Source organism: Tenrec ecaudatus, chromosome 12, assembly GCF_050624435.1.
Source record: "Tenrec ecaudatus isolate mTenEca1 chromosome 12, mTenEca1.hap1, whole genome shotgun sequence".
Classification (NCBI taxonomy): domain Eukaryota; kingdom Metazoa; phylum Chordata; class Mammalia; order Afrosoricida; family Tenrecidae; genus Tenrec; species Tenrec ecaudatus.
Genome location: NC_134541.1, coordinates 22,140,447 through 22,156,535, shown reverse-complemented (window position 1 = coordinate 22,156,535; position 16,089 = coordinate 22,140,447). Strand labels below are relative to the sequence as shown.

The window sequence follows — 16,089 nt, the reverse complement described above, 5'->3', positions numbered from 1 at the left end:
CGTCTCCCAGGGGGATGAATAACAGAAAGGTGGGTGAAGGGAGACAGCGGTCAGTGCAAGATATGAAAACAATACTAATACTATACTTTATGAAGAGGCCACATGGTGGGAGATGGGGAGGGAGGGAAAAAAGAGGAGCTGATACCAAGGTTTCAAATAGAAAGTAAATGTTTAGAAAATGATGATGGCAACATATGTACAAACATGCTTGATACAATTGGTGTATGGAATATTATAAGAGCTATAAGAGCCCCCAATAAATGATTTAAAAATAAAGCCAAAAAAGAAGAAATAAACAAAGCAAAACATACCAAAAAACCTCCCTCATATTTTTATTTATTATATTATACCTGTATTATACCACCTATAAACATTGTATTTTATGTATATCAGATCGATAGATGCTAGATAGACCAAACAAAACCCTCTGTAAATGTTTACAAAACCAGGCAAATATCTTCATTCTTCGAATCATGGGATGGGTTTGAACTGCCAACTTTGTGTTTAGCAGCCCAGTACCTTGCCCACGGGGCTGCCCCATTAGATAACTACTATCAACTCTGCTCTCATATGGAGGAACTGTGGGTACAACAGGATGAAAATCTCCCCAGCCTTGCGTTGTTCTTATAATAAGCAGTGTTTGAGGCATTTTGGAGTCTATCGCCGTGGCCATTATAAGCCAGTTCATCTCACCCGTGGCCTCCCTCACCACCCCCCAGACCATTTACATCACCAAACATGATTCTTCTTCGTGGAACATCCAAATAAAGTGAACTAGACATGTCATTGGGTCATCTTCAGACATGGATCACCAGGCTTTCCTTCCAGGTCTGTCTGGAAGCTCTGGTAAGACCTGTCCCCCATGGGTGACCTTGCTGGTATTTTAGATTCCAGTGGGATCACTCCCAGCAACATTATGACATATAAGCCTTCACAATACAACCCACTGACAGGCAGATGGTGGTCTATTTACATTACATAGACATGTAATATGTGATGATGCACTACAGTCCATGTAGGAGGTAATGTGAAACGGACCTGGAAGAATGTAAGAGCCTTACTGGACAGAATCCCTTACACCTCCCTGGACACTGAGGGAGGAGACATCAAAGTGAAGTGGGCAAGTCCACAGAGTATAAGATCTAAGATCCATTCAGACATTTTTATGGGATTAAATGTCTATATGAGTATCATTTCTTTGTGTTTTAAATATAATCTGGTATCAAGGAATCGGAACTCTGAAGAACTTTTAGAAATGGTCAGATTCCATGGTATTGAAACATTGTTCTGTGTAGTCTTAGCATCTCAGCATCACCACTTGCTGTTCTTCTAACAGATCGCCACTTAGCAGCTAATGCACCTGTGATGGGTCCATGAAAAGCTATGTTTGGCATCATGACCTTGATCCTAATTAACTTCAATAAAACTTTCATGCACCTTCAGCTTTCAGACTGAGAAGCTGAAACTTGGCCCAGATGATTGAAGAAAACCTCATCATAGAATTACGAAGTATTCCTGGTTTTTTCTAACTTGATCAAATAGACTTTTGAAGGTGTACCACCCTCCCCCCACCAAAAAAAAGATGGAATTTTTTTCAAAGATATTTAAATTTTTTTTAACAAAACATCAATTTCAAAGTACTCTCCATTGCATTCAATACTGCCATTCAGGAAATTCCAAGAAACGTTTTTCAAACTCATCTGTATGGATGGCTGACAGCACCCCCCTCGTTTTTTTTCTTCACCTCTTCTAGGTTATCAAATCGCTGTCCTTTCATGTCCCATGTTATAGGGAACAAGATCAATTGAGTAAAATGCATGGGGCAAGAGCAGCATGCTGTTTTTGCCCAAAACTGGTGCACTGAGATGGCTGCGTGAGTAAATGCATGGTCGTGGTGGCAAAACTCATCGCCCATCTGCCACAGATCAGGCTTTGTTGGGGCACACACTGTCACACAATCTTTTCAGAAGCTCAAAATAGAAAGCTTGATTAACAGTCTGACCTGGTGGAACGAACTCCAAATGCATTAGTCCCCTCACATCACAAAAACAATTGAGCACTGCCTTGATCTTTGATTTCTCTTGACGTGCTTTTGTTTGGCCAGATGATGATGGCATCTCCCACTGGCTTGGTTGATGTTTGCTTTCAGGGTTGTAAGAATAGCACCATGTCTTGTCACCAGCAACGATGTTGGGGGGGAAAGTCTAGGTTGCTTCAGAGCTGTTCTCTCAAAGCATAGCGTGTTTCCACTCAACGTTTTTTTCCTAGTCAGTCAGAACCCAGAGTACAATTTCACCATGAGCCTTCTCATTGCCAAATCTTCCATTAAAATTCACTGAACTGAGCTCCACGATTGTGCAGACAGCTCCCCTGTCTCTTTGATGGTCCATCGTGGAACCTTCAAGCACAAGCGTATGGATTTCATTAGCATTTTCGTCCCTTCAGAAATTGCTGGATGACCAGTATAAGGTTTGTCATCAATCAACATTTGGCCTTTTTTGAGATGAGCAAAACTACTCATACACATGAGTGTTCCCCACTGGGCTGTCTTTGTAAGCTGCATTTGACATCATAGTTTCTGTGACATTTTTCCTAAGCGGGAAACAAAATTTCACAGCTGTACACTGCTCTCTTAAATCGGCCATCACAAAAAAAAAACAAGGTTTGCGTGAAATCTCTTTGGGCGTCGCCACTGGGTGCACAAGGAGCATGGAGTTGCTCGATGCTCTCTGGTAGGAAAATACATACTAAAAAAGCTCTGCCCAGTGGAGCTTTTTCCAGGTTTTGTGGGCGGTGGTACACCCACGTACATCTTAGTTTCCTGCTCATCTCTTTCTCTAACCACAGTAGTGAAAAATGTACTATCCCACTCTGTTGTCCATTGACTATATCTGGTAGTATTAAACACTGATGTAGTACGCGATGGTAACATTGGCTGTGATGGTTAAGGATATGTGTCAACTTGGCTGGGTCAAGATTCTCAGTAGTCTAATAGCTACACACTGATGTAATTTGGCTGCACTGCGATGATAAAACTTGGCAGTTGTATAAAGAAGAGTCATCCTCCACTTGTGGTCTCATGTGATCATCTTCAGTTTTTTGCATAACACTCATTTCTATTTTTGCATGAAGGACCTGGAATCTCACCATGTTGGTAAAGTAGGTGTATAAAATGACCTAGCTTTTCTAAAATGTCTTAACATCATTAAGAAGGTTGTTTCCTTCGGTAAACAGAAGAGCATATTCTAGGTCAAGGATGGCCTGTCCCATTTGACTTTGGCATTATAATTATTTCTCTAGCAGTGACACCCACGTGTATCTCCCTTCCTCACGAGGGAAAGACCAGAAGACTGAACTTTTCAGAAATACTGTTCACATGCAACCTACCTTGGTACATGCTCTCTTCTCTGAATCCTGGCCTAGTAAAATCAAGACGTGTGTTTTTATTTTGCTGGCTTGTTCTCTCAAAGGGGTTTTAAACCTTTGAAAGTAATGTTTTCATCTGAATTTGCTGCTTTGAACTCTTTCTGCACCCTGGTTACAGACACCAAGATGACTTTTATTGTCTCTTTACTTTCAAAACTCTTTGCATTCAAAGTTACCCAGATGACAGTACTCTCTTTAATGGGCTTGCCCTTGGCCCAATCCCATTTCTTATAAACAGAGAGGCAGGCATACATTTCAATGTGCCAGCCTCTGCCTTTTGAGGTGTCATTCAACCCGGAAGGTGCCCATGGCAAATATCTGTTTACGTGCCCCACACTGTTTTCTTCTCCCTGCCATTGGTTGGTGTGAGTTGCTGTTAAGTCAAGTGTGGCTCATAGCAACCCCTGGCGCAACAGAACAAAACATCGCCTATTTCTGTGGCCCTTTCAGGATGGTTGACATTTTTCATTCTATCGGGTGGCCACTGCACTGATCTATTTCCTTCAAGGTGTGCCATGCCTTCATGTGCCCTTTTTTATTTATCAAATATGATGAACTTTTATAGTAAATAATTTCTCCTGATATCCAAAGTAAGCAAATCTATACCTCATACAATATTGTGTGATCCACAGTCTTTTCAGTGACTAATTTTTAGAAGGCACCAGCCTTTCTTCTTAGCCTTCCTATGTCTAGAAGCACCAGTGAAACTTGCCTGCCCTGGGCCACTCTGATGGTAATGGAAACACAGGTGGTGCCGCTTCCAGCATCACAGTAACAAGCAAGCCAACCCAACAACAAACTGACTGACAGGAGGCAGGTCACATCCACAGTAGTACCTAAGTTCCACTAACTGTTTAATGCTCTGTGTGTCATTGGCTGTTTCCAACTTGAATCAGGGCAGTGTGTTTCATGAAGCTTCTGATTTTTGTTTTTATACTTGGTGGGTTGTTTTTTTCTTCTTCCTTCATCTAAACATTTTAAATACGTATGAACAGATGGAACTGTTTTTAAATACAGCTGCAGAGTTTTCCCTCACCAGCACACATCCACACATTCTGGTAAACTAGTTGGGTGACCTGGTTAACCCCCAAAAGTATCTGACAGCCATTTTCCAACCCATCCAGAGCTAAGATGATTAGAGAAGAGACTGCTTCATATGCACATCATTTTCTCTCTCTTTAAAATGGAGCATCTGAGCAAAGCCTCCTGTTGGCTCCTCTCATGCCAGCCCACTGGAAAGTTTCTTCCAACCACTGCCCATCAAGCCTACGCAGCCACACTGGAGATGGCAGCCGGCCGGTTCGTGGCCACTCAGGCTAAACCTCTTTGTAGTTCTTGTTTCCAAATATTGTCCTCAGCGCTTGTGAGGTGGGACTAGACACATCACACTCCGTCCAAAGCAACAGCAGCACTCTGATTTACTTTACAATTCCTTTTGATAAGCAGCTGGGTGTTTCGGCTAAAACTAAAGGATATTCGAGAGAGGCAGCTGCCTGTGGGGGATTTTATATTTCAGCATGCTCCAGGAAAAAATAAAAGAAATTCTTTCCTGGAAGAAAAGGGGAGGTGGGGGTAAGGAAAACAAACAAGTCGAGAGAATCCCAATAGCCTGAGTTTTTTGGAAAGAATGGCATCCTTACAAAAAGTACACACACACACACACACTCACACACACACACTCACACACACTCACACACACTCACGCACACACTCACACACACACTCACACACACTCACACACACACTCACACTCACACTCACACACACACTCACACACACACACACTCCTTCAGGAAAGCTGTGCTGATGATGTTTTTTAAAAAATACTTGTTTAGTGATTGAGAACTCACCACCTCCCTTCCCCCCCGCCCCCCCTCCACCCGTAGAAGGCCCAATCCAACAAATGTAAACGCAGGACACTTCTGCTTTCTCAGTGGAGCCAGACAAACACCCCCAGATGGGTGCACGGAGAATAGGAAGCACTGACTATTCTGGCCCACAGTTTCAAGTTTTCCAGGGCCTGTTTGCTTTGGCCAGCCTCCGCCATTCCTTTCCCTCTTTGTTCAGAAGTGTGAAATGGGTCGGTTGCTGGTATTTGTTCTGTGGTCTCTGCTAACTCTTCCATCTGTATAAACTCAGCTCTGCCAGCCAAGCAGTTCAGCAGCACTCTTTCTTCAGCTGACTAGGAGGGATGCGGAGGCCCTATTAAGTGGTCCTTTGAAGGCTTGCAACTGTGTAACCTGGCCCTTGGATGTAGACTGGAAGGCTTAGCTGAACTGTACTTCTTGGGTTCCCAGTGGCTGATCCTCTGTCCAGGTCTAATAGCGAAACAGGGTGAAGAAGGCATGAGTCCAGGTCTGGATTACACTACATGTCTCCAGGAGAGAGGCGGGGATGGTAGAGGTGTCTATAATGTGTCTGCAATCCTAAACAGCTTGAAGATAGAGCATCGAATCGAATTATTTAATTCCTCTTTGAGAAGAGATTGGTTTGGAGATGAAGAAATCAAGGTTAAATCTGCATTTGCCTTGATTTCCCACTTTTCTTCCACCTATGTGTGTCCGGGTTGACCATCTTCAACCAGTTTCTGTCCTTCAGGGAACAAAGGTTAGCAGTATACCAAGGTCTTTATTTCTGTGTTCAATGCAACAACTTAGCCCAATTAACCAACAAGTTTTCAATAGTTGAAGTTACACAGAAAAAAACGTGTAAGTACAATTTGCCCCTTTCTTACACTTCCAATGGGATAGTCAAATGGTACAACCACTGTGATATAATTTGTCCTAATTTTTTTTAATAGAAATCCCACATGACCGTGAAATCCTTCTACTGGGCATATATCCTAGAGAAATTAGAACCAGGACATTAATAGATATATGTATAGACATTTTCATTGGAGCATTCTTTACAATATCAAAAAAGGTTGAAGCAACCAAAATGCTCGAATGTATGGCTAAAAAAACTAAGACACATATAAACAGTGGAATAGTATCATTCTAGCAAACAGGAGATGGACATTCTGTTCCATTTTGTATATGCCTGTTCATACTAGGGTGTATCTCAGAGGTGCTATGTCATTGGGGGGTCACCCTATGGAAATTGTGTTATTTGTTTTTTCTGTTCTGCAGTAAATGAAACCCAGGATTGAGGAATCTACAGGGACAGCAAATAGAACAAGAGAAAGGGGTTGGGGGGGCGGGGGGAGATACTACAAGGAGGAACGAGGTGGTAAAAGGGAGATGATATCATGGAAACCAGGAAGGAAAAGTATGTTGGGAAACTTATTATGGGAGCAATTGTATAATTCTGTTTGATGAAATTGAACTATGGAATGAGATGACATATATATTAACTCCCAAGTCATAAAAGGAAGGGGAAAAATACTCATAGATCCAGAAATGGGTTTGGGACTCACACTAAATCCTAGCTCCAACTTAAGAACAATTAGTACTTACATCATGGCCCTGCCCAATATTTTCCCTCAGGAAGAAAACACAGAAGACATGGTGTTATAGAAAAAATGTGGCAAAGAATGTAGATGGTGCCTGGTTAGCAGATAAAATAGCATCTGGGATCTTAAAGGCTTCTTTCCAAACAAGCAGCCATCTAAGTGAGATGTCAACTAAGTCCATATGGAAGAAGCATACCAACATTGGTCACCAAACGATGGTAAACCACATCATCGAAGTGGAAGTCAGGACTAGTTTCAAAGTCTAAATTATGAGAATCCAGTGTACAGAAGAAGGCTATGGTTGACAGTGGGAACCCAAGATTCATTTTTGGAATGACACCATAAATCAATCCGCAGAGAACTCCCTCTATCTACAGTAGAAGGATGGGATGAACGTGGTTACGAATCACAGAGTTTGGGGAGATGAGTATAGAAGATCAAAGGCGTGTATCTGACACGAACAGTGAAAACTTTGTCAGTAGATTCCCCGTTACGATGAATGCTAGGTTTGATCTGGTTCCTAAATTGTCGGTGTCTTTGGTTTGTATTGTTCTGTTTGGTTCTTGCTGGTCCATATAAGGCTGTATCTCAGAGGTGTCATGTCATTGGAGGTCACCTTCCTGAAGTTGTGTTATATGTTTTTTCCATTTTTCCAGATATGAAACCCAGGATTTAAGATCCTATAAAGACAGCAAGTAGAATAAGGGTTGTGGGGGAGGGGAGCTCAGGGATGAAGGTGAGGTGAAGGGGAGACAATGCCAGAGAGTCCACAATGTAGGAAAAGATTGGAAACTGTGGTAGCACTTGTACAATTCTGCTTGACACGATTAAACTATGGAATGATAGATATACATAATCATTCAAAAAATAAATAATTAAAATGTACTAAACAACTCATAACCTGGATGAACCCAGAGAACGTAAGTTTGAGTAAAGTAAGTCAATCACAAAAGGATAAGTATTATATGAGACTACTATCATAAAGAACCAAAAAACATTTTACACACACATGTATTCTTTCATGGTTGCCAGACCTAGATGCCACAGAAAGGGGTGCTGGAGTTGGGGGATGGCTTAAATCACTAACCAAAAAATATACATGTAGTCCGGAGGCTGAAGGGAAAGGCAGTGTATAATGAGAGGTAGGTCCACACAACATGATCTCTGGCAAAGAAATCACTGAATGGTGCACAAAAGTATAAGACAATGAAGACAACTATTATCCACACATTCCTGCAATAATCCTAACAACAACATCTTTAAGTAGATCTAGGTCAATTGATATAAGACAAATTGCAAAGATGATATACTACATGGGGAATATCGATTGAGGCCTTGAGGGCTAGCACACCAGCATGGAATGCGGAAAATATTCGTTTCTATCCATTTAAAGCACAGAGAGAGAAGGAAGAGCTGATACCAAGGGCTCAAGAGAAAGTAAATGTCTAGAAAAGAATGAAGGCAACATATGTATAAACATGCCTGATTCAATCGATGTATGGATAGTGATAAGAGTTGTACAAGCCCCCAATAAAATTGTGTGTGTGTATATATATATATATGTATACACACACACACACACACACACACACACACACACACACATATATATATATATATATATATATATATATACAATCATGACAGATGGGCTCTATACCCATAGTTTCACTATTCATTTTTGTATAATATTAAGATTATAAAGATAAACATAATACTTAAAAAAAGAAAGCAAGTCAAGTTAGCTACTGAAAAGCAGCATGAGGAGGGAAAACATTGTCTTTGGGTCAGAGGCTTCCGGAAAATGAGCGCTCTTGCAGCCTTTTGCCAAGGTTAACAAGGATTACTGTGCAGTGTAAACAGCTATTAGTAAGAAGAGTCCCCGCAGTCTAATGACGACCTGAAGCAGAGAACGCATGTGCCAAGAGAAGAGCTGTTTGTTGGTGCATTTGCTCCTGACTCTCTAAGACTCAACTCAGCCCTGTGAGGTCCTCTGAGGAAGAAAATTAACATAAAAAAGACATATTAGAATACATAAGCACAATGAAGAAATGTCCCTTTGTCCAGGCTGGAATTCAAAAAGAGACTTCAGCTACAACAGCATGAAGGCCCAAGAGCTCTTCAGTGGGGTTTTCAACCCAGAGATGGCAAAGACTGCTTTCTTCAGGGCTCCTTGGGAAAACTGGTTTTCTATGATGACGTGTTAGTAGAAACTCAGGTCCACTGGTCTACTTTGATGTGAAGGTTTCTCTTTTGGAACGCTTGTTCCCTTTAAACCCAGGGCCTAGATAATGTGTTAACCTGCTGATAATGAAGCCAGTAGTAGACTCCCCAAATGTGATCCCACGGATTTTTACATGTGTACAATGGAACAGAGAACACATATTTCCCATATTTACCATGTCTGTGCTCAATAAAACTTTCCTTTTATAGAATGTGCAATATGCTATTTGGAACAAAATGAGTCCTCAAAATGGTAGGTAAAAATGAAAAGTTGTGGACCTAATATACAATATTCTAAGAAAGAAAAGTCTATTTCTAGCTTCTAGGAACTGTGATTCCAAAGAAGTTGGCATAAAATTATAAATACAAAGAGGAGCATCTCTTCATGGGAAAATCCTCCCCATACTATAACACTTGGAAGTCCAATCAAGGACACACACCTAGGGGATTTTTAGACTTGAGGGCTCATGTAGAAGAAACTGACCACAATGGAGTTAGGGCAATGGTAATCATCAAGAGAAAGTCCCACAAGACAAAGGAAAGGCAAACGTTTAGAATATGTCAATGCACACACAATTATTATTTCAACACATGGCCTTCTCTCCATAAAGGAAATTGTCATGTCTGCTTCCAACTCTCTCTAGCTGCTGAGAGAAGAGACTGTGCATCCACAATGTCCAGAAGACTCGATAGTGCATAAGTCCCCCTGAAACCCATCTACCCCCAACAAAACAAGCCAGTTGGCATTGAGTCAATTCTGACGGGTCAATCCTGGGCCTGGTTAAGTAAACTTGTGCTCCAGATGGTGTTCAAGCCTATAGTCTTTCAGAAGCCAATCACCAGGTCTTTGGTCCATTATACCTTTGGGCGGGTTCAAACCACCAACTTTTCACTTAGCAGTCAAGCATTGAACAATTTCCACCACACAAAAAGCAGCAGAGAATTGCCATTAAGTCTATTCCAACTCATGGCAACTCCAAGTAGGCAATGTAGAACTACTAGTAGTCTTTCCTTTCAAGGAGCGTCTTGGTGGTTTGAAAATGCCAACCTTTAGGTTAGTGGTTTAGCACTTACATGGTTGGACCCCTTCCCCACCCCCACCCCAGTCAAGGACACCCAATAGTGCATAACCAAAAAAACCTTCTTTGCTGCCAGGATGATTCTGATGCAGAGGGACCCTCTAGAATAGGACAACCGCCTGGGACTGCTCACCTACAGAATTTCTAAACCTGTAACCTTTCATGGAAGCAGAGTGCCTCCTTCTCATCCTGCTAAGCCATTGGTAGGTTTGAACCAATTATATTTTTAAACATTTTAAAATTTATTTTTATGTTTTTAAAATCATTTTATTGGGGGCTCATACAATTCTTATCACTATCCATACACACATCCATTGTGTCAAGCGCATATGTACATTTGTTGCCATTATCATTCTGAAGATATTTGCCTTCTACTTGAGCCCTTAACATTGGCTGCTTGTTTTCTCCCCTCCCTCCCCACTCCCCCCTACCTCATGAACCCTTCATAGTTCATAAATTATTATTATTTTGTCATATGTTACACTGTCTGACATCTCCCCCTGTCCTCTTCTCTGTTGTCCATCCCCCAAGGAGGAGGCTATACGTAGGTTCTTGTAATCAGTTCCCTCTTCCTACCCTACATTCCCTCCACCCTCCACCACTGGTCCTGCAGGAGTCATCTGTCCTGGATTATCTGTGTTTCCAGTTGCTATCTGTACCAATGTACATCCTCTGATCTAACCAGATTTGTATGGTAGAATTGGGATCATGATAATGGTGGGGTGGGGGGAGTATTTAAGAACTAGAGGAAAGTTATATGTTTCATAGTTGTTACCCTGCACCCTTAAGTTTTCTATTGAAAACTTAAGTACCATGCCACGAGAGCTCTTTTAGTGTGCAAATCAAACCCATTCCCATAGAATTGATTCTGACTCACCTGGCTCCTATACAGACAGAGTAGAACAGCTCTGTCGGGTTTCCACGACTGTGAATCTTTACAGAAGCAGACAGCCTCTTCTTCTCCCTTGGAGCAGTGGGTGCATTCGAACTGCCCACCTTGAGTTAGCAGCCCAATGCTTATCCACTTGTACTATGAGGGCTCTTTTTAATAATGCACAGGGAGTGCCAGAGCAAGCAGGGTTCAAATTGTTACTCTGCAACTTCCTGCCATTGGAACTTTAGCCTCTGTTGACTTTAGTAATGGAGCCCAATGGTGTCGTGTTCACTGTTGAGCTGCTGCTACCCACAAGTTTGGTGGTTCAAACCCACCAGCTGTTTTATAGGAGAAAGATGAGACTATCTGGTCCCATCAAGATTTATAGTCTCAGAAACCCTACAGGAACCATTTTACTGAGTCCTAGAGGGTTGCTATGAGTTAAAATCAACTCGAGGGCAGTAAGTAAGTGTGGCAGTTACATAATCTGGTGTCATTTTGAGGATTAAGAGTGTAGGGGCGGAGTCTAACCTGTCAATCAGGTGATAGCCAATGAGGTCTCTGTATGGGCATGGCCTTCTCCTGAGGATTCTGGGAACTCCAGTACTCCTCCCTGGAGGCTGGAGACACTCTGTCAGCTCACTCCCTGAGAGACACTCTACTGACAAGACACATTGCACTATGCTGATAGAGCCAATCCTCTGGGAGCTGGAGGAACCATGTGGAGACCCCTGCCAGCACTGAGATGCTTCCACCACCGCCGAATCCACAAGGCCTTCTACCTACTGGCCTGTGATCTTCCTGCATTCAGCATGATTGCATGTGTTTCATGAATGTGAAGAGGACTTTATAGATTAGCATAGGACATATGGGTTAATATTGGACTTGTGGACTTGATCTGGACTGGGCTGGGATGTTTTCTCAATATTCAATTTCTCTTGTATATAAAGCTCTTTCTTATACCCATATGAATGCCTATGGATTTGTTTCTCTAGTCTACCTGGACTAACACAGTAAGCTTTGATTTCTTCTGTCCTTAAATAGAGAGATGCACCTCATGGAATTGTTATGAGAGTCAACTAACTGTACATGTCAACTGGGGAGAGAATTGCCTGGTATATATGAATACTTGGTAAACTATTTTTGGTTGCTCTTCCTTGGCAGTCTCTATCTATTTGTGGTAACAGAACTATAGTTTTATTCCATCAGGCCTAAGAGATGGACCAGAGATTTGTCAAAAAACAAATACCAAAGGCTTGTTCCCCTTTGCTGGAATAGGTCTGCATATGATTCTGTTTGAGCCAACGAACTGTAAGAGGATTTCTGCTGAAGACATCTTGGAAAGATTCTCCACCTCTTTTGATCACTTTTGAAATGCTGTGACAGGAGCATGTGATCACTTGGAACTATCTCCAGCAGTGGTTGGCCGAGCAAACTCTGAAAAGGGCTGAGGTGAAAGGGAACATAAAATTATCCTGGGGGGACTGTGTTAGAATTCCAACCTTGGAATTCTATAGAATTCCAACCTTGGAATTCTAACTCTCCTGACTCATTATGTCAGCTCTAAGTAACCTGCTGCCTGTAAAACTTAACTACACATACTGTGCATGTATAGATGCGTGAACTTATAAACTTACATGTACACCACATGCCTGTGAGGCACCATTAAGTCAGTTCCAGCACATAGCAACACTATGTACGATCCAATGAAACATTGTTTATGCCTCAATCACCTCACAATATTGTTATGTTTGAGCCCATTGTGGTAGCCTCTGTGTCCATCCATCTCATTGGGTGCCTTCTTCTTTTTCCCTGGCCCTCTGTTTTACCAAGCATGATCTCCTTCTCCAGGGTCTGGTCCCTCCTGAAATGTATGTGAGACAAAGCCTCGCTATCTTTGTCTCTAGGAAACAGTCTGCCTATACCTCTTCCAAGACAGAGTTGTTGGTTCTTTAGGCAGTCCAGTACTTTGCATATTCTTTGCCAGCACCGTCCTTCAAATGCATTCATCTCCTCCAGTCTTCTTTAGTCACTATCCAGCTTTCCCATGCCACTGAAAAGACCAGACTTGGGCCAAGTCTTCAGAGTAACATCTTTGGTCCTTCACACATTAATGAGGTCTTGTGCAGCACATTTGCCCAATGCAAAAGTCATTTGCTTTTGCTGAGTCTTGCTTCCAAAGGCATTGATTATGGATCCAAGTAGAATGATACCATTGACAACTTCAATCTTGTCTCAGTTTCACATGATGTTGTCTATTGGTCTAGTTGTAAGGATTTTTGTTTTCGTTACATCGAGTAGAAATCCATACTGAAGACTGCAGTCTTTGACCTTCATCGGGGAGCTCCTCAAGTCTTCCTCACCTTCAGGTTGTGGAAGCAAGGTGGTGTCATCTGCATATCCCAGGTTGTTCATGAGCATTCTACCACTTGTACTGCTGCCTTCTTCTCCCAATAGTCCAGCTTCCTGAGTTGTTTGCTCAACACACAGAGTGCATATGTATGGCGATAGCATACGAACCTGACACAGCCTTCCCTGATGTCCAAGTGCAAAACACCTGATGCTTATCTGATTAAATGCTTGTGTGTATAGACTGTGTATACACACAATTCTACATGTATGAAACATGCCTGAGGTTCTGTATAAGTGCTTGCTGAGTGTTTTCTTGTTGCTCCTGTTGGTTTTCTTTTCTTTTTTTTTAAACATCTTTATTGGGATATATTCCACATATCATGACATCAATGGTTCAGTCATCCCCACAATCAACCTCAGAACATTTGCTTCCTTCTTGTAAAAATACAGATTGCTTCACGAATTTGTCATCCTGTACAAAGGTCATGCTAATATTCTTTGTATCATTCCAATTTTAGTATATGTGCTGCATTCTCTATGGAAGCAGATCACCAGACTGAAACTGCCAATATTTTGGTTAATACTGGAAAACCCTTAACCATTGCGACACCCTGGTATCATAGATAAATGTTTGTAATAACTTACATGGTCCTTTCCATTTTAAATGTTTATACTTTCTTTTCAAATAATTTATATGTATAAAAACATACAGAAAATTACTTAACAGTCACAATGTACGTATTAATATTGAACAGAAAATAATATTGTGCACTATTTGTTTCAGAAAACTTTATTGATCTATTATGTAGGTATTTATATGTGTACTCATATAGCTTTGTATCTATATATCTATGTGTGTGTATTATGTATGTATATCTATCTATCATCTAACTACCTATAGCTAAAGGTTTCCACTCACACAACAGTCAACCACTCAATAGCTAACTAAAAGGTTGACAGTCCAACCTCACCCCATGACTCCATGGAGATAATATCTAGCAATCTGATCTCATCAAGAATACAGTCCAGGGAAGCCTACGGGACAATTCTATTCTAGATCATAGAATCTCTATGAGTTTAAAGGGACCGGACAATAGACAATGTCTATTTAGCAATCTAGCAATCTATTTATTTATCTGTCCATCTGCCTTACTATCAATGAAATGCAGACACTAGAGATTAAAGTAACATATTCAACCCATCATTTCCACTGGGTAAAGACTATTGTGATGTAGGTACATATGCTTGTTTGTTTAATTCTACCCTGTGTGCACATCGCTAAAACTGTTTTTCTTTGAATGTTTTAAAATTTTTATCCAATACTGTACCTGTCAATGTGAAATTTAATTTTTCAACATTGGATTTGGACATTTATCCAAGTTTACATATGGTAAGTAATTTCTAGGGACCCCTTTAGAATATTCCATTTATATGAGAACAAAGCAAACATCAGGCAATATATCAGTTTCCTTTAAGTTTCCTTTACTCAGTCACATGTAGGTTTTGACACGCTTCATTGTGTCTTTTTTTCCCTCATGGATGAATTGGAGCTTATCGCAGAGTTTGCTTTTTACTGTCTTTTCAGGTAAGTAGTTTGCAAGTATCCACTCTTAGCCTTGTGGCGCGTCTTTATGCTAACTCCTCTTTGACAGATTTTTTCTTACAATGTAATGAAGTTTATTGGTCTTTTGCTCATTGGTTTGGACAATCTGAGTTTGAGAATTTCTTCCCTAACCTCATTTGGGGAGGAACAAAGTGTTGAAAAACGTTTTATTCTAAAGCTGTTTCCCACCTGTATATATTTAAATCCCGTAGGATTTACTTTTGTATAAATTCAAAACGAGGAGTCTAGTGTTTATATTCTCTTTTTGAGTAGTCAGACATGTCCGCACCAATATGAAAGGAGCATCTTCCCACTGTGGATTGGACTGCTCTTCATCACACACTAAACCCTACATGCTCAGGGATCTAGGAGGTAAACAGTGTTGTTTGACAAGCATTCCTGGGCTCCCCGCCTTCTGGACATGTGGTAAGATACACTTGTTGGCTCCTTGTGTTCACTGGGGCATGTAGCTACTTGAAAGAAGGTGACAAGAACCTTTCCTTGCCAGTGGTACTCCCTCCAGAGATTTCTTTCCCTCCCTGATGGTGAGAGACGTGACTCTACTATTATTCTAAATACCTACATGAATAAAATGAGCAGAGTACCTCTCACAGCCTCGGATGGACATGTAGCAAGAAGAAGAAATAGACTTTTGTTATTTTATGCTTCTGAGCTCTGGGTGTTGTTAGTTAATAGGGCGTGAAGTATGCTATCCTGACAGATAAGGAAAATGGCACTCCAAATGGAAACGACATCAACAACCACCAAACATGGTCTTGGCTAGAGGGTGGAGCAGCAGGTGGTAGGCGGTAGGCAATGAATAAGTTGTTATATAAACTGCAGAGGGGTTGATTAATGTTATCCAGTTGTCACACATTTGATATGAGTGATGCTAGCAGTAACTTACCATGCAGAAATATACTTAATGAAATTCTAGCTGTAGTGGAAGCAGTTAGGAAACAGAATATGGTTAAAGCATATTGATTAATAATAGCCTTATTGAATAAGATACTATAAGAAAGAGATGGGCTAAAAGGAATTGCCTGGTATGCAAAGAACTGTGACAGAAAACCCATAGAGT

At 41.2% G+C, this 16,089-nt stretch overlaps 1 non-coding gene across 1 annotated transcript; it reads right to left on the bottom strand.

Annotated features, from left to right (window-relative positions):
• Nucleotides 1–13,845: 13,845 nt before the first annotated feature.
• On the bottom strand, nucleotides 13,846–13,952 carry LOC142423566 (U6 spliceosomal RNA). The gene has a single exon (XR_012779193.1). It is a non-coding gene; the product is annotated as a U6 spliceosomal RNA (small nuclear RNA).
• Between the last annotated feature and the right edge of the window lie 2,137 nt (nucleotides 13,953–16,089).